Source organism: Manis pentadactyla, chromosome 2, assembly GCF_030020395.1.
Source record: "Manis pentadactyla isolate mManPen7 chromosome 2, mManPen7.hap1, whole genome shotgun sequence".
In the NCBI taxonomy this organism is placed as follows: domain Eukaryota; kingdom Metazoa; phylum Chordata; class Mammalia; order Pholidota; family Manidae; genus Manis; species Manis pentadactyla.
This window is the reverse complement of record NC_080020.1, coordinates 150655978-150675678: the sequence shown is the minus strand read 5'-3', so window position 1 is coordinate 150675678 and position 19701 is coordinate 150655978. Positions and strand designations below refer to the sequence as shown.

The 19701-nt window shown below is 42.2% G+C and overlaps 1 long non-coding RNA gene across 2 annotated transcripts in view; it reads right to left on the bottom strand.

Moving 5' to 3' along the window:
* Positions 1–18964, bottom strand: part of LOC130682534 (uncharacterized) — a 34354-nt gene extending 15390 nt beyond the window's left edge. Inside the window, exons 1-3 of one of the 2 annotated variants that reach the window (XR_008995726.1) lie at positions 18600–18964; positions 8274–8370; positions 7316–7769 (exon numbers count right to left, since the gene is read on the bottom strand). This is a non-coding gene — a long non-coding RNA (uncharacterized LOC130682534). Of the gene's footprint in view, positions 1–7315; positions 7770–8273; positions 8371–18599 lie in introns of those variants that run through there. The other variant, XR_008995727.1, reaches the window with a different exon arrangement.
* Between the last annotated feature and the right edge of the window lie 737 nt (positions 18965–19701).

The window sequence follows — 19701 nt, the reverse complement described above, 5'->3', positions numbered from 1 at the left end:
TTCCAGGCTGGCCCCTGAGCACCCCCGACCTCACCCACATAGGATGCACCCCTACAGTGGACACAGACATCCTGTACCTGGGACTATGTCCTCACATCCTCCGTAGGCTCCAGAGACATCTGCCCCATCAGTACCTTGTCTGTTTCAGCGATATGCTCAGTAGCTTGTGGTCAAACGGCCAGAATCAATGCTTTAGAGTGGAATGCCATCCAGGGCGGTGCTGTGGAGAAACTGAATTCAGTTTAGCTGTGAGGCACCGCCTCTGGGCAAGTTAGAGACCTGGAGAAGCAACAGGAGGAACGTGAGTTCTGGGGCAGGGGGCCATGTCACACAGGAGTGAGCTGTTCTGTTGTCCTTCAGGGGTGTCTACCATTAAAGCCAGCTCCCTAAATACATCCTGCTTCTCACAACTTCTTTATACACCGTCCCCGTTCTTAGTACTCACATCTACTTGACTGCCTCTAACCCTGGCTACTGACAAGAGAACACCAGCTTGTGCCTCCCTAGTCTTACGGTGTTCACTAGAGAGGTGGAAGTAGATGTGCATTAACTTTCTAGGAAATTCATTTTCCTTAGGAAGTCATTGAGATCTTGGTCTACAGTAGCTTTTGAGGCACAACATAAAGTGAGAATAAATAAATGGAGATTTGGCATTTACCAGTTTTACTCTTTATAAAATTTTGTTTACCCTTGTATTGTAAGGTACAGATGTGCTTGTTGTAATTATCTTTGAAGCCAGCAACCCAGAGACACTATTCAACAAACAAAAGTCTTGGGAGCATCTGTAACATTCACATAAACAAACAAACAGAAACACCTAATTTGTGTGCTCCTCAAGTAGAGTCGGACTTTTAGATTGGAGAACCTATGCATTTTGTTTCCTTTGTAGGATGTGAATGAAACTCAGGACAGTGCTTTGCTCCTTGTAATTACAAAATGGAATTTTTGAATTTTACTTTCTGAATTGAATTTGAGATTTTTTTTAGTTATATCTTAGGGGCTAAATTTGTCTCAGCTGTGTAAGTTAAGAAGCTTTAGGTAACTTTAAAAAATGTAAACATACTCCCCCATTCCTACTGGTTATCCTAAGACACAGCAGAGATGGTTAAAAGCTAAAGCGCTCCCATCCTTTGTCAGGGACCTGGGACCTGAAGCCGGAGGGGCTGCAGCTGCTGAGGCACCTGGAGCATCGCGTCCCCACCTGGACCATCACCATATATCACTTCGACTTCACTTCGTATTTGTACGAGTTCTTCCTTTACTGGTAAAATAAAAACTTTTCAAAATGCTGAAATATTCTTCTTCTTAAGAGTATTCTTTTTCTAAATTATTTTATTGTAAATATTCTCAATGTATTAGTTATAGGTGTTTTAATAGAATTGGAGAATTACTAATTGGAAATTGTGCTATAAAAAGGTATTAGATATATTAAAATCTGTATTTGTATTTGCACTGTAAAATGTACTGTATTTTTCTCTCTTTATAAAAGCTTTTTCTTTTGTACGAAGACACCAGTCTTGATCCACTGTCAGTGGGACACGAGCTTGATTTTCTCACAAGTGGTAATTGGTCTGTTCCTATGCATTTCTACTTTACTCATCTGCCAAAGGACTATACTCATTCTCTGTCTCTGACTTGAACAGATTCACATTTTGTAGATACCAATTTAAGGTGTAAATTTATTGAGTTTGCAATTCATAATACATACTAGTTATAAAAGTAGGACAGAGAAGGGAGTGGCTTCACCTTGGGGAGGTAGACGTACTGTAGGAAAGGCTTCCAAGATGCTTGATCATGCAGGTGACTTCTCAGCAGGTTTTGGAATTGAGAATGATGCTCTTGCAGTGATTACAGCATGTTAAGAGATCTCAAATAACATACACACAAGCAACTGCAAATAGGTTGGTATTTCTGAATCTTAGGAATGGGGATCACTCAGCAATAAGAAATAAAGCTGCCCTGCCAAGAAACTGGGACTCAGGAACCACTGAAAGTGAAATGACTTGGTCTTATTTATGCTCTTGGAGTGATTTACTCAGATTGTAGTTAGAAAGACCACTTCCTCACTTGTTTGGAAAAATAGATTTGAAGGTGAGAGGATGGAATCTAGTTAAGACATAGTAGAAGAGGTAAAAGTTGATAAACACCTGAACAAGGACAATAGCAGTTGGCATAATAATGATGAGACACATTTGAATGACATTTAGGATGACTCCTAGATGCTAGCTTGGTGCCTTTCACTGAGTGGTGGAGTATTAGATTATTGTTTAGGCAAGAGGTTAGGTGAGTTAGGTTTTGGACATACTGAATCTGTGATAAGTGGGTATCAAGGTGAAATGTCCAGTAGGGATTTAAGTTTATAGTCTGCACCTTGAAGCCATACAGTGATACCTGAGTTAAAGATAGGTTGTGATTTGTCAATATATATGAGACATATACTGTCATAAAATACAAATCTATGGAAGAGGATTAGATTGCCAGAAAAAAATGTATAGACTGACAAATTGAAAAAACCTTGGAGAGTGATAATACTATATCTAAAAGGTAATCCTGTTCTTCAAAGAAAGGATTCTGGGTAGAGAAGTTGAGAAGAAACAAAATGAGAATAATGTCAAAATAATATGGTCATTAGTGTCTCACCACAAAAATACAAAGTTGGGGAAATGTTGAATGCATTATAGAGTGGTTATTGGTGAGGATGGGGATGGTGTCCTTCTTAGATTACAGGGAGGAAGGTAAAAATGTGGGAACAGTGAATATAAACTGCTTGCCTTATAAGCCTGGCTGTGAAGGGACAGCAGGAAACAGGGCTGCAGTTATACCAGGATTAAGAAGATGACACTTTGGGATAAACCTGAAGCTATGTTTAGGCTTAGACAGAACATGAGAAGAGGACACAGAAGCAAGAGGTGGGCAGCAAGAGTCACTGAAGAATGTAAGGGTGACTTTGTCGCACCACTTCAGCGGGCTGAGAAAAGAAGTACAGACAACCATTTGCCTTAACATATTGCAAACACTGTATTTATATTGCAGGTTTATAAATATGGAGCTTTATTGCTTTTATAGTATTGACAGTGCTATTCAAGGAATAGTCATCCTGGCTTTTAATACTAGTTATTCTTCACCTTCAGATACTGGAACCTTTACAAGAAAGAGAAGATGTCAACAGTGGAGCATCTCAGGAGACAATCGAGAGATGCACATACCCACATAAATACAAAAAAGTAAGAATTTATTCTGTGTGATGTCTACATTATTGAAATGCATAAGATTTAGCTTTATGGACCTTTGAATTCAACTACATTGTTACTAAAGCAACACATGCATATGATTTTTCAAAATCTGAAAGTTTAAAAATATATATTCTGAAGTTTCTCACCCTGATGACCCAAGTTTTTTTCCCAGAAGAAAAATCATAGTTAAGGGTTTCTTACATAATCTAGGTATTTTAGGCATTAATAATATACGTATGCACATATTTTCCCTTCCACTTTTAAAAATGACACAAAGAGGATGATAAGCGCACCGTTTTTGTGCATTATGGTTTCATTCTGGATCAGCACCCACATGCCACCCATATTCTTTTTAATAACTTATACTGTAATTTAACTGGCCACTTATTTTGACATTTAGTTAACCTACATTTCTTACATTGTACCCTCAATTTATAGTATTATTTATAGAAGTTGTACAATAGATAAGTTATATAGATTTTTTTCAACAAACAACTATGCTATGCAGACTAATACTAAGAAAGTGAAAAATCATTGTATTTTTCATCTGTTTTCTAAGAGTATTAAAGAGGTATTACCACTAAATTTAAGTCCTTTCAGTTGTCTACACTAAAGACTATGTCATCGGATTAATTTATTTGGAGATTATTTGAAAATTCCTTAGTAAAGGCTATGTGTTATGATAGGACAAAAATAGAGTTTATAATCATCCTAACAATGTATTAAAAATAGTAGTTTTCCAAGTAATTAATTAGTTACATTTAATTTTCCTTTTGATGCTGCTTATTTAAGTCTTAAAATAACTAAGTTGAAAGTAGTCACTTAACTCATCCATTAACTCATCACAGTTATACCTGGGAGATAAGTTGTGGCTGAATGTGTAGTTTTGTTTTGCATTGTCTGTCAGATAAACACAGACTTTACTCAGTTGTTCAATAATGTCATCCCACTAACATGGTGACACCTGATCGGCTCTCACAGAGGGACCTGTCCCGCCAACAAGCCGGCGAAGCACCAACTCAGGGAGCCACCCAGGAGCAGTGCACCATCTGCCTGTGTACTTTAGAGGAAGGGGAAGATGTGAGGTAACTAGACATGAATTATCTAAAATCCATTGTCAAAACTGTACATGAGACTTTATGTGAAAGTAGACTAGAAGCCACAAAAAGATCACTCCTGGCATATCCTGTTACCAATCTCTGATGTGTAGAGAATTGCCTTCCCATAGTAAGTGAAAGGAAAAGATTTAAGTCTCTGTATTGCTACCAGTGGGTTGGGATGGGAAATATACTTGGGCAGGGAAATTTTGTGGTCAAATTGTCTTCTCTAAATCTTGCAGAAAGCCGAACTTGACAGGCTTTGGAGGCAGAGATTGTTAAATCAATGTATTCTCCAAGGCTTAAAGAGGGGGATCTCAATGAACTCCACGCAGTGTTTGACAGCATCTTTTCATAAATTGATTTTGTTCTAAAATGTCCTCTTACTTCTTGGGACTATTCAGTTTTTACAACTTTGCAATTTAGAAAATGTTATGCTAACCCAATATTAATTTTAGGTATTTTCTTTTTATAATCTCTTCATTATTTTGGACCTGTTCTGTTTTTATCCAAAGTACATAATCCCATGTGGAAAAGGTTCTATAACATATTTAACAGAACCGTATGCTAACTCTGTTGCCCTAATTGATAAGGGTAACTTTATCATATGTCTTCACTTGGCTGACAGAGAAAAAAATTATAAACATTTGTCCACCATACCACATATAGGTTATTTGAACACTGTATTGCCAGTGAAATTTATAAATATGGAAGCTAACTTTTCTTACAGTAGTAATACTGTTCAAAGAGTAATTGGAACATCTCTTTTTAGCAAGAACTAGGAAGTCTAAAAATGTGTGACAGCTCTTAGCAGTGGATTAGAAATGGATACTTCTATCACACTCTTCACTTAGATTTACCCTGTATTGCCTCGATGCTTTCTTTATTTCTCAGTTGCTAAGTAATGATTTAGTGTGGGATACCAAAGTAAATATCTCCTTTCAAGCTACTTTCTTTCCCATTAATTACTTTTCATTGAGATATAATTGGCACATATTAGTTTCAAGTGTACATGATTTGATATTGCAAATATATTACAAATGGATTAAGCTGTTTTTTAAAAAGAGTGCCATAGTATTCAGTGGCTATAACAATTACCCATAAAAGCCTTATTAACCTTCAATCAATCTGTACTTTATAAAGATCCTCTAGATAGAAAATAATATTACATATAAGATTTCTTAATTAGTGTGACTAGAACTCATGCTAGAATGAGTTCTGATATTTTTGAGAGAGATACATTTCTTAAAGTGTTTCACAAATTCATTTGATAGTGAAAAAATATATTTTTGCAATTTGAGGTAACAGGGACATACTGCCAACTCAGCAGATTGGCAGCTCATGTATAGAAACAAAACTGGAATAACTGCCAGTGTAGGTTTTAAAATCCTTGAGGTTTTACATGATTTAGTTCTATAGCTGAAACAGTTAATCATCTTGGGTATTTATGCCTTATTTTGCCCAGTGTTGATTTAATGTAGGTGTAACTATCATTAGAGAGGCCTCGAGGTTGTTTAATGCTTTTACAGATAAAAGAGATGTCTGGTAACTTTGAAACACTCCTGAATTATTACAGGTGTACCACGTTCAGTTGTTGTAAGATTAATTTTGTGCTTTCTGTTGTTTTTGCCTATAATAGACGTCTTCCTTGTATGCACATTTTCCATCGAGTGTGCATTGACCAGTGGCTGGCTACAACTACGAGGTGCCCCTTATGCAGAGGGGACATTGAAGCCCAGCTGCCACGTGAAAATTAACACCACGGTTCAGAACTGTTGCCCTCCCTCTCCTTCCCACCCTCCTGGTACACAATCCTATCAAGAACAAAGAAACAACAACAGAAAAGATCCAAGTAATACCAGAGCTCACTAGAGAGGAGTTAGGCACTCTTTGAAGACTCCACAATGACTATTAGGAGTTTAAGGCTTCAAGAATAAGACAAGACCACAGCACTTCAATCTGTAGAGCTGAACAAGACATTTGACTACTGGGACAGCACATTAAAAATTTCAGTATTTATTTCTTAGAGCTACATTTACACATGTGAGGCCTGATTATAGTCAAACAAATGCTACATGACAGTGTGCATGTACCGGCCTGTGTCTGAATGCGTGCGTGGGAGAATACACGTGTGAAACTCTGCTTGTTCCTTCAGAGGTCCAGTGATGAAACTGTGATACCTCTTATCCCTCCACAACCCTCAAAGGAATGTGGAATCAACCCAAGCATACACATCAGGTTCATTTGGGGTGGGGAGGTAGGTTGTTACTTGCTAATGCAGAATCAAGACCTCTGAAAGTGAAGGTGGAGGTCTCTGCACTGTTACAAAGTCCACAGATAGGGATGAGAACTCCTGCTCTGGAGGCCTGGGGTCTCCACTTGTCTCATTGGCAGGTGTTGCCTCCTGGGCATCTCAACACATCCGGTTCAACTCGTAAAGGTCAATTCCTCCAACACGGCCTCCTTGATCCTGGCTCTCCTAAGCTGGGCACTCTCTCTCCTGTTCTAGAATTCAACACTGAGCAGTCCCTTGGCAAATCCATGGCCGTGATTCATGGTAATTATCATTTTGTTAAAGCATAAGCTGTGGTTCTTCGGAGTTCCTCACTAGGGCCAAGCGATTCTCCATACACATGCCGCACAAACCCACATACACACAGTAACAGGCAAGGCTGCACAACCCCATTTCCCTGTGCCAAGACCCAACACCACTATGTGCACCCCCGTCAGCAGCTCGCTCTATTTCTCCTCCTTCTGCCCCACCCAAAGCATACTGGAAGGCATACAAGGGGAAAGCATTCTCATAGGAATCACCTCACCTCCTCTTTTCTGGTCGGTCATCCACAAAGCTTAGGACCTTAACCAGAAATTACTAGCAAATTACTTCAACAGTCCTTACAATTAGTTGTGACACACTGAGTCACAAAACTGATATTAAGAACTGTTGACTTAACTAGTTACTGAATGCATAAAGACGCTGTTGGAAAAGGAGAAAGCAAAGACTAACAAACAATCGTCCTTTGGAAAGCACAAATAAACTGTTTCATAATCTTTAAAGTCTACACTACTGCATTTTATGGCAAAAATTATGTATTAATAGGACTATTAGAAATTTAGGGATTCACAAAAGCTTTAAGACAAAGGCCTAACTAAAAATAGATTATTATACATCATCCACTACATCAACAAAAAGGACAAAAACCACATGATATCTCCACAGATCAGTTGCTGTTCCCCAGATGGGGAAGAGTGGCACATGTTCAGTGACGCTAATCATTTGTAGCCATGTGTAAGATTCACTTTAACATACTAAAAGGCCCAGGCCTATGTGCTGTCTTTCCTCCTTCAGATCTGACGAGGTGATTTTGCAAACTGAGCAACTAACTTAGCACGCAGACCCAGCTGTAGACGACATGGTAACAGGCAGGAAGAACTGCATCTTAAAGATAAGATTGCATTTTAACACCCAGAAGATTCAAAAGGCAGGATTCTTTAACAAATAGACAATACCTCAGCCCACCTTGGGGGCTGGGCAGGCAGCCTTCTGATGTGCTCCCAGACCAAGGCGCCAGTGTCCCAGAGAGAAATCAAGGCAGGAAATTCATTACGTTAAGTTAATCTTTAATATTCACGGACCACTTAACAAGTCCACACCCCAAAGTTTTCTTCATGTTCTCGGAAAATCCTCAACTGCCTATAAAACCCCCAGACAATGCACCACCCACGCTCTCTTGTCCCCTCCAGACCTGAACCGGGAGCTCTGTCCTTTCCCTTGATCTCTAAATAAAAGCCTGTACCTTGCTCTCCTACCTTGACTGTTTGTGGAGCTCATTCTTCGTCTTCGTGAACAAGAACCCCGGCATCACTAAGAGGGGCCCTCTATCCTGTCCTTACGACTAGACAAAAAGAGCAAACCTTAAGTAAAGTGATGTGAGCAGCAAACCTTAAGTAAAGTGATGTGAGCAGGACTGTCTCCCAGAAGCCATTCGGAACACCACCTCCCTTTCCACTCCTTTCAAGAATGTCTTACTAGTTCACAACTGTGGGGCAAGACACAAAATAACCAAAATTAGTATGACAAAAGCAGAGGATTGAACCCAAATAGCTGCTACTACAGCAAGGGGAAAACCAACCAACCACCATCACAAAATCTCTGTCCACACTTTTAAATCCATTTTATGAGTCCAACACAGAGGCGGATCGGCCATGTGAAGATGGGTTTTCTATTATCTGAAACATTGTAATACAGCTCCACTATCTGGCTTTATCTTAAAGGGGAAGTCCCCAGCAACAATCTATTTCAATAAAGCCACATGGTTTGCAGCAACTGCTTCTCTTTGTCCGCCAACCGGTCAGGAGAGAACCCCTTTCAGAGGTGGAAGAGAGCAGGGAGCTCAAGTCAGTGCCTCCCTCCCTCCCCACACTGTCAGCCAGGCCAACCACCCACACCCCATATCAGAGGTGCTGCAGAAATGGCTGTCCCCTCATCAAGTTTCCACTCTTCCAGAAGGTTCCAGCCCCACCTAATGTCCTGCCTGAATGTCTGGCTTACTGTTTCACAGAACAAGCCCAACATAGAAAGGAAACAAAATCCAAAGACCTGGCATGCACACAGATAGCTAAGTCCTCCCCAGGTGCTCTTCTAAAGGACGTGGAAAGAACTGACAGGATCAGTCTAGGACTTCAGCTTTGAGTTGATATTCTGGGTATCATTCAACTGTTATTTCCTGAGTGCCCAGCCAGAACAAGGCACTGTCGATGCACACCCAGTTAAGTCTATACCAGAGTTCTGAGATGATTACGTTTCACCAGTGCGCAGACAGCAATATGGAATTAAGGCCTCTGTCCAGGAACAGGGAACAATTGCTCCTTATTGATTTACATGAGCACAAAAAGGATATGCCAATTTGCAAAAGATTTGTAGCCTCTGCTATGCCTGGAACGTTGCCAGAAAACTCAGGAAAGAATACATCCATGCACCACAGAGAGCAGCAAGATGTACTACGCAAATGTAAGGTCACCAAGAGGTTGCCTCTCTACAAACGTTTCCCACCCTTTTAACCAACCTTTTCCCCAACATCTCCCTCTTTGCTCTTCCATGGAAGACTGCAAACTTTTGTTTTCCATGACTTTAAATAATTGTTGTAACAAGCAATTTATGGAAGGAAGAGCAAAGAAATGTACTGTTCTTCACTCCCAATTTTCCTCTACACATCAGTCAATAGAAGAAAAACAGTAACACACACAGGAAGCTGCTCCCCAAGGTCATCCCCGAATTCCCGCTGAGCCAGCACAGCTCCAGGGCTGTTAGTGGAAGGGCTGCAGGGTCACTATCGATAAGCCACAAGGAAAACCAGAATAAAGCTAGTTTGTCATGACACCATTTTCTTACTTCCATTATGACTCACTCTGGACATACCACACTGATTTTTTGGTAACTCTACTCAAACTTGCTTTTGAAAGACTTTTTCCCAAAAAAGAGTAAAAGAGTAAATGCTTAGAGGGTAGGAGAGAAGAGAAAGTGTGTGATGGCATAGTGGCAGGTAAGGTAGGAACAGGTGCTCTAGGAAGTTAGAAGTGTTTCAAAGCAGATCAGAGCCTAGAATCTTGGCAAAGGTATGGAGTTTATGTGTCTCCTTTTCAAGAACATAGGACCTTTCCTGTCCACACTGTACAGGTTTTTCTTCCAGGCATCTGTGGTGACAGCTGTTCTAGAAATACATGATAAACCTGTTGTCTTCCTTCCTGGTCATCATCACTTATAATACTGTGGAAAGACCCGTGAGAAGATGGCTGAGGATACAGATGCCCCAGGGGAAGCTGAGACCAGAGGGCTGGGAGTCTAGAGGAAGGGGCCCCATGAGCTAGCTCAAGGAGGGAGGGGGGTAAGGGAAGAGGCACTGAGTGGGGCTCGGATCACCCCAAGTACACCTGTGACAGGGAAGAACCGTCCGCAATATTTAAAAGGTCTGGACAAGTAGTGACTCTCTACCATCTTACTACACTGATGGATAGTGATTGCAATGGGGGGGGGGGGCGGGATTCGATTATATGGGTGAATGTTGAAATCACAATGTTGCTCATGCAAAACCTTCATAAGATTGTATATCAATATACCTTAATAAAAATTTTTAAATAACCACTTAAAAAACAAAAAAAAAGTTCTGGAGAAACAAGGAACATTATTTTGTGAACTTTCAAGTAGTGTTGTTAACTAGAATCACCGCACTATACACTAGATCTCCAAAACTTATTCATCTTTGTAACTGAAAGTTTGTACCCTTTGACCAACATCTCCCCACTCCTTCCACCTTCCAGCCCCTAGAAATGACCATTCTGCTTCTATGAGCTTTATTTTTTTGGAGTCCACATGGTATTTGCCTTTCTCTGAGTTATTTCCCTCTGCACAATGCCCTCCAGGCCCATCCATGTTGTCACAAATGGCAGCATTTGCTTCCTTCTCATGGCTGAAGAATATTCCATTACACACACACACACACACACACACACACACACACCTTTACCCATTCAAGGGACATTATTTTTAAGGCATTTTGAAATCTGGATTATTTAACATACAGAACCTGTTCAAGTAGAAAATCACCAAGTATAAGAACATGAATCAACCTCTTCCAGGGCTCCAGAGGTGTGTGTCCTGCCCGCCCAGCTCTCTTACTGTCAGAGGAGCATAAAGGGCCTGAAGAGTCCATCACTAACTCCGGAAACACTGGGGCTGGAAGGAGATCAGTGTCCCTCAGGGCTAGAAGGGACCTCGGAGGCTGCCCTGCCCCAGGCCCCGGATGTGGGCATCCCCAGGGCCCATCCTGCTCCTCTCCCAGTCCCCACAGTCCTCCCTGGGGGTGCTCTGTGCTTCCCCACCAGAACACTGGGCAGAACTTAGAATGGTATATTTGTTAATGATAACAGGTAAAAATGGAGACTATTTTATTCATTAATTATTTGCTAAGGGCCAGGCATATGTGAGAGGCTCCACATTACATATTTTTCACCATTTAATTAATGCCTCTTTGTCCCAACAGTCAATAGCCCTATAAGGGCAGCAGCCATGTGTACATTGCATGTTTGTAAATCCAACCCAACATGGATCTAGACATAATAGGCACTTAATAAACATGGGATGAATTCATATTGTTCAACCCCCTTACTTCAGAGTGGAGCATACTGTGCCTCTGAACAATTAGATGCTATGGGCCAAGTCATACTCCCAGACGATGACATGCCCCAGAGTAAGACCAGTGCTTCCAGAGGAACAAGCTGATGGTAAAGTCTCATCAGATACTGCTTGGGGGAAAGCAACTTTAAGGGAGGCATCATTTGGATTAAAGTGCCCTGGAATTGGACAAAGAGCACTACATTCAAGCCCCAGGTCTGTGTCTCTGCAGTGGACACCTATGAATAGCCTCCCAGAGCTCCTTTCCTCCTAACAAAGAGCCTCTCTGGCATTGCAGTTGTGAAGAAGCTAACCTCACTCTGCAGCATCAGTACACCCCAGGGTCACACCCAGCAGGGGAGTCCACAACGAGCCAACAATGACCAGTGCAGAGCCAACCAACAGCTTCACCCAGGTCGGCCTCAGTGAAGTGAAGACCTCTGCTTCTGATGCTGTTTGATGACCCTTCCACAGTCGGTGTAGCACTCATTCATGAGATTTAGAACTGCCTAACACCAGCATGAATCTCTGGATCAAGCCATACCTGAAGCCCATCCCATGGCTGGATTTCTCAGTTACAAGAACCACTAAATTCCTTTTATTATTTAAGCCTGTCTGGGGGTTTTCTTTTGCTTGCAGCCAGAACAAAATCCTAGTATGTACTAGATGTCTAACACTGGAAAAGTAAACATGGCGATAACTTTCACTTCAAAGGGACATCTTGTAGATCAATGAAGGACAAGAAAGGGCCTAAGACAATGTCTGGCACTTAAGCAGCCCTAAATATTCTTTACTTCTATGGAAGGCTCCACCACCAGGTTCCTTTAAATAGCCTTTTCACCCAATACACTAAAGAAATGATTTACAAATGATCTTCCACTTAGCAAAGAAGCAAGAGCAGCCAAAAATAAAGGCATAAAAAGGTTAAATGTCATTGATAAGTGAAGCTCAATGCTAAATGGAAACAAACATCCCTTAAGTTATAATAAATGTCTACATAATATCTACAAGCACGCAGAGTCACAGACTTTATTATACATATACCCACGTATAAACAAACATGCGATGCAATGAAAATCTAATTCTTACAAAACAAGACATTCACTGCATGAAGGGGGCCGTGATCAGCTGTGCTGCATTTGGCTCCCTCCCTGCCTACCTCCACTCCCTCCCCATCCCACCTCCCAGCACGCACAGTACACACGGAGGGACCAGGGCAAATAAGGTTCCGGTCAAGTGGGCTGACCCCAAGACTGCGGTGCTCAGTAGAGGGGGCTCCCTAGGCAAGCAGGACAAGCCAGAAAAAGGAGGTAAAGACGCGTCCTTGCAAGAACCATCCAGAGGCAGACAGACAAGCCAGGTTGCCTCAATTCCACAGGGCAAAGTCCAGGCCAGACAGGGGAGAAAGGGCCAAGGAAGTCAGAGGTCAGAAAGAACAGTGGGGAAGGAAGAGTGAAACTCAGCCAAGACAGCAGCCAATATCAGCAATAGTCACTACTTACTAAGCACAATACCATAAAGATCTTTACTTGTGTTATAGATCTCATTTAATTCTCACAAAAACCCTTGAAGCTATTATTCTCCCTATTTTTTAACTTTCGGAAAAGTTTTATCATACACAGTAGTAAAGAGAGCAGTTCATGAAACGTTACCTGTAACGGCTGACTATAAAAGTAATCTCTCTATGGCAACTCTTGATTTATCGGTGCTTCCTCTACCTGCTTCCCACCACTGTTCTCACCCTCGGCACCAAGAAATCACCAGCAAGACATGTCAGCAAGCTCAGGCAAAAATTTGAGTCAACTTCATAGTTTAGACTTTGTAAGCTTATGGACTGGTTTCTAAAGTACGTGAATCTCCCTTCTCCTGGTAGGAATAGGCTCCATCTCTGCTCTGTCATCAGCAGTGACCCCAGAAAACACCAGTGAGACAGCACAGTTGTGCTGCCATGTCGGTCCCTCCCTGCCTCTGACCCGCAGACAAGGGAGGAGATGTGATGAGGTATCGGAGACCTGAAAGGACCAGCCAGGGGACTCGAGGCGTAACAGCGCAAGAGTGGTGCTGAGAGGGCACCTCTCATATTTATTGATCAAATGGTTGTTAACAATAAAATTCTGTACAGGGGACTCAATACACAATCATTAATCAACCCCGAGCTCAACTCTCAACAGCCTCCAGTCTTCTGAAGCATAGCAAAAGTTCTTACATGGTGAACAAGCAAGGGCAGTCATATCACAGAAACTGTTTCGGTTTTGATCATGCATCACGAACTATAAACAATCAAGTCAGATATGATTATTCATTTGATTTTTATACTTGATTTATATGTGAATCCCACATTTCCCCCTTATTTTTTTAATAAAATGCTGAAGTAGTAGGCAGATGCAAGAGAAAGATAGAAAGCACAATTTACTGCTGTAAGAAGGCAAGTGTGGATGATCAGGTCTGTGCCTATAGACTAGGTATTAATCCAAGTTAGACAAGGGCAACAAAACAGCCACGGGTGCAGAAGATTTCTCTCAAAACTGGGGGGGGTGAGGTTCTAAGCCTCACCTCTGCTGGCCCCCAATTTCTCACCTGATGGCCCCCTGTGATTGTGCCTGTCTTAGGTTGTTCCTCCCTTGAGGAATCTTACCCTTCTCTGGCAAAACAACCATCTTCCAGGGCCACACAGGGAGATGTAAAGCTGGTAAGTGAGAGAGAGGCAATGTTCATTGAAAAGGTTTGCTTTTTACTTCTTTGCAGATTTATGCCCTGTGGCTTCTATGCCCAGCACTTGTCTTGAGGTATCTTTAGCACTTGGAAGAATTATGATACTCGGTAATTTCAAATAAGAGGCACAAATTCTAGTAAAGGGCTGTAATTAGGAAGAAAGAAGAAAAGCTATAGAAGTAGCAGATGGAAGAAAACAGGAGAAGATTGATTATTTCTATGACATAACTTCTTGTAGAGTAATGTGAGCATGTACAGGTTTTAACAAACCACTAATTAAATTGCATACACACATTAACAGAGTAGGAATACAGATACATAACAAAAGCAGACCTACAATTTCTGACCATATCCAATGAAACCAAGAAAACCAGTTAGGTAACCCAGGCATTTGTGAAAACTTATCAATAATATGATGGATATTGTCTAATTGATTTTGAATAGTTTGAGAAAAATCAGATAAATTAAAACAGCACATTCCTGGAAACTGTTCACATCCCCTATGTTCTTCTAACAGCAGATAATGTATCTGCTGATTCTGAAGCACCCCAGATCAATGACATCAGAACCTCTAGTGGGACTCTGCCATCTATAGTTTTAAAAACCCCACAGGTGATTCCCATGGGCAGCCACAACAACTTCCAAGCCCTGGAAACTGTTCACATCCCCTATGTTCTTCTAACAGCAGATAATGTATCTGTGATTCTGAAGCACCCCAGATCAATGACATCAGAACCTCCAGTGGGACTCAGCCATCAATAGTTTTAAAAGCCCTACAGGTGATTCCCATGGGCAGCCACAACAACTTCCAACCCCCTGCAGAACTGTAGGAAGGATACAGACAAAAGTGATCTTAACACTTCTCCATGGAAATACGGCTCCAAACGAGTGCAGTCATATCTATATCTACCTTCTACTTACCCAGGGGGTTCACAAAAATCTGCCCCTTTACAAATTATCTTTTTCTTCTCCTATGAACTTGCATTTGGTTTCAAGATACTGTCATGATCCACAAGCTAAACAAAAGAGGTGCCCTGCTGCCCACTAACAGCATGCAAAGTTGCCTCACACCCTGTTGGCAAGTTTCCAGTCATTGCAGGGCTTCTGAAACCTCAGGCTGGGCACTACACAGACTGCGGGCCCCACCCTGGAGGTTCTGATTCAGGACACCTAGGGTGCGGCCCCAGAATCTGCATTTCTGACAAGGTCCTGGAGAAATTCTGAACTAAATACAAAAGAAAGCTAATGGTTAAGTTGAATTACACTGTCATTGGGTCAAGACAGCCAGTGCCCTGAGACTACTGGTCAGTTTCAATGAACAAGTTGATGATTAGAAACTGTCCTTGAGAAGGACTTTACAAAGATTTCTACACATCACAGATTATCTAGAGACTTGGTATTCCAAGAGTGATGCACAAGCCAACCATCAGCATCACCAAAAACCTGGTTACAAATGCAGAACCTCAGGCCTTACTCCAAACCTGCCAGGTCAGAGACTGTCCTAGTAGGACCCCTGGGGGATTCAAATACACATTACATTAATTTCACCAATTCCTTCAGTCAGATAACAGATAATTACTGAGCACCTACTCTGCCTAGCAGCGAACAGGGCAGACAAGCCTCTGCCCTCTTGGAGTTTATACAGAGCAAAGGATGAAGCCAAGGCCCAGAGCTATGGGCCTTTTCATGGCGTCAGAGCCAGTTAGGGGTGGAAACAGCTCTAGAACTGTTGTCTCCCAATTCCCTGTAGAGTAGTAGAAACATGACAGGCAACTGCCTCTATCAGAGTCACAAACATAATTCTCAAGAAAGAGGATATTGAAAAATAAATTAGAAACCAGTTTCTACATATCAAAGTTGGAAATATAGCACCAGAAATCATCTCATAAATCCCTAGTCTGACCAACCCAGCATTGCTAGATTATGTTGGCCAACACAGAACGTTTATTTAGGAAAATTTTTCTTAGACGTCTCAGAACAGGATGAACAATGAACACATGTTAGGAGGAAAAATATCTTGTCCACAGGCATTACCTAAACATTCAAACACTTTCCTCTGGTACTTTAAAAAATCTATTCAAACAGTAAGTCTCCTGATTTGTCCAAAGTGTACACTTTGGTAATGGTACATTTAGGTAACGATCTGCTTATTGGTGTTTTTTACTTCTTCCTAATCTTATTGTCTAGGCAGAGCAGTGCCAACATTTGTCCACCTAGGTGCTGTACATGAGCCCCTCCATCACACTGTCCTTATCATAAGAAGAAAAGAACCGTGCTTGGGCCAGGTAATTCAGTTAAACAGGCACACAGGTAGCACAGATGAAATGGCAGAGCCAGACAAAATCTATGTCTATTTGCTGCCTCTGAATTCCTTCTACTCCAAGTAACAGTCCCTGGACCTCCCACTTGGGAGCATGTTGGAAATGCCTAAAGTCCCAGCATGGATCTGCTGAGTCACCACCTGCATTTTAATCCCTGAAGATTGATATCCACACTGATATCTGGAAAGCACAGCACACTGTATCCCAAAGCCAATCGCCAAACATCTTGGGTTCACACCATAAGCAGACAGCAGCCAAACACCCAAGCCTTGAAGCCAGCAGAAAGGGCCGCTTGTCAGCAAATTAGAGGGCTTCCTGCAAGGAGTCTTTCTAAACAGCTGCCTAGAGGATGCTGGACAGAAAGACCAATTTCTCTCCCTGAGCACAATGCCAGGGAAGTCTATAGTTCTGATGCTAAATCTGAACACACCCACGAAGACACAAATATTGTCATGATTCAAATCCTCCTGGCATTAACCATGGGTGGTAAACTTAATGAGATGAGGGAGAAAAACACTATTGTTCTTAGAATAATAATCAGCTAAGCACCTTAGTGTCTCTCTAAATGTAAATGGTCCTTAGATTCTGAAAACCTGATTTAGGGCTCTTACACCTAAATATAAGTTGGATCCAAATGGATCACTATAAGGAGGAAGGGAGGGCTTGGGGATAGAGCCAAAGGAATACGTCACCCACCAGCTTTCTCTGAGTCACCTAATCCAAAATTGAGTTGTTTTGAGTCTCTCAAAATGTGGATCACAGGTCATCCACTTCAGAATCACTTAAGAATTACAAATGCACATTCCTTATAACAAGAATCCACATTGTTAACACCACCTTCCCCATGGAGTCCTGCACACACAACATGAGGCAATTGCCAACCAGACCTAGGTATACAATAGAATTACCAGACTCATTACTTAATCTCATCTTCACAACTGTGAGGCATCAAAACTCCCTATTTTCTGTGGAAAGACTCATCAGAGAAGTCGGGTGTCTTGCCTAATTTCATTCACCAGGAAAACGACCATGGCTAAAACACCACATTCTGGCCCTTTTAACTCAATCAAGACATCAAATTCAAAAAAACCAAGGGACAGGGAAGCACTGTCCTATTGCCAAATCATTATTTCCCATGTGAGGCAAGAGCAATCCTTTTCCAAAAAAACAAAGGAAAGATCTAGTCTCTTTTGTAGCCATATTTCAGGGGCTTTTCTGGGCCCCAATCCCCAGGATGGAACCAAGCCTGCCAAGAGGGTCAATGGGGAAGCATGCTATATGTGCCGTGTTAAGCAGCTGGCTGGTGGCTGGGTATGAACACCAAATATAATCCCAATGGCTTGATGAGAGTTCATTTCACTTACATTCAAAGTCTCAGTGAATACTACTCAAAGTAGTTCAGACTCTTCTTTCCATTATGTAAGCCTGGGCCACTCATTCCATACCCACACTTACTCTAAGGCAATGATTCACAAATGGACTGGCTATAGGAGAGTCACCTGAGGCTCTCTCTAAAATACAGACTCCTGAAGCCCTTCAGGATTGGAGATAATGATTCAGAGATGAAAAGCAAATCCATAACCATACTAGGGGGAAAAGACTCCCATGTTGTCAAGTTGAATGGGAATGGCCCCTGTATGACATACTAAGTAGGAGCCATACAAGAGAAGATGGAACCATGTAACTGAATCGAACTTTTAAAAAGTAAAATGGCAATACATAAGTCCAAAGACATAGTAAACTAAGAAAAATTACTTGCAACTCAAACAAAGGACTTCCTTAATACATTAAGAGCTTCAACAAATGGGTAAAACATAGACGAACAACATAAAAACACGGCACAAAAGTATGAATAATTGTCAGAAAAAAAAAGACTTTTTGAATAAGAGAACACTCAACCCCACTTAAAGGAGAAATGCAAATTTAAAAAATACTCTAACCTAATCTTTTGTAAAGACAAAGATCAAAAAGGGTAACGGTGTGGAAACGGAACGGGGGAGGGGGTGGAGGCCTGGGACTGCTGAACACCCGGCCCCGGGGCTCTGCTTTGTGAGCAGAAACCTACCTTGTGCGGTGCTCTGGAGGATGGGCAGCTCTGACAGGCGGAGTCCTTGAGAGACTTGACATTCCGGGCCGTTTGTGGAGGACGGGATCCACACCCGGCTGCTCTGGCTCCAGGGAAAGGCAGGAGGTCTGAGATGCTTCCTTGCAGCGAGAGGGCTGCTGAAGGGGCCGCAGGGTTTGCACGGAGCTTGCTGCGCGGGGGAGGGGAGAGCCTGACTAGCTTGTCTGCGCAGGGGAGAGGAGAGCCGGAAGGGCTTGTCAGCGCGTGCTCTGCCCAGCAGGTTGGAAACTTTGGGGAGCTTCAGGCGCTCCATCCCTCTGGCTGCCTGCTCAGCTCCGAGGCCCCCACTGTGACACGCAGCCTGCTCAGCTCCAAGGCCCCTCACTGTGACAGACTACTGCACCTCCCTCCTAGCCTCCCCGCACTAGTTCACAAACCGGCAGTCACTATGCTGGTGTCAAGCCAGCCAGAGGGAGGCCCCGCCCACCACAGCTAGAGACGCCCAGCACAGAGGCTTACACCTGTGTGCTCCGCCCACTGGCTCTGACACAGGAGACTGACAGTGCAGACGGGAATCAGGAAACAGATCTCTCCTCCCCCAAGGCAGCAGCTCCACTCCCCTACGGCCCCCAGCCTCACTCTAGGGACTGAGCAGCTCCAGACACTGGAGCTTCTGGGCACTAGTGGGCACCTCACAGAAATATGACATGTCAAAAGAACATGGTTCAGACCAAAATCTCACAAGCCCAAGAAAAAGGCTCAAATTAAACTGAACTCACCAATCTGCCTGAAGGAGAGTTCAAAATAAAAAAGACATATGCACCCTTGTGTTTATTGCAGCACTATCTACAATAGCCAAGAAATTGAAGCCACCTAAGTGTCCATCAGTAGACAAATGGATAAAGAAGAGGTGGTACATATACACAGTGGACTTATTATTCAGCCATAAGAAGAAAATAAATCCTAACATTTGCAACAACATGGATGGAGCTCAAGGGTATTATGCTCAGGTAAATAAGATAGGCGGAGAAAGACAAGTATTAAATGATTTCACTCATCTGTGAAGTATAACAACAAAGAAAAAACTGAAGGAACAAAACAG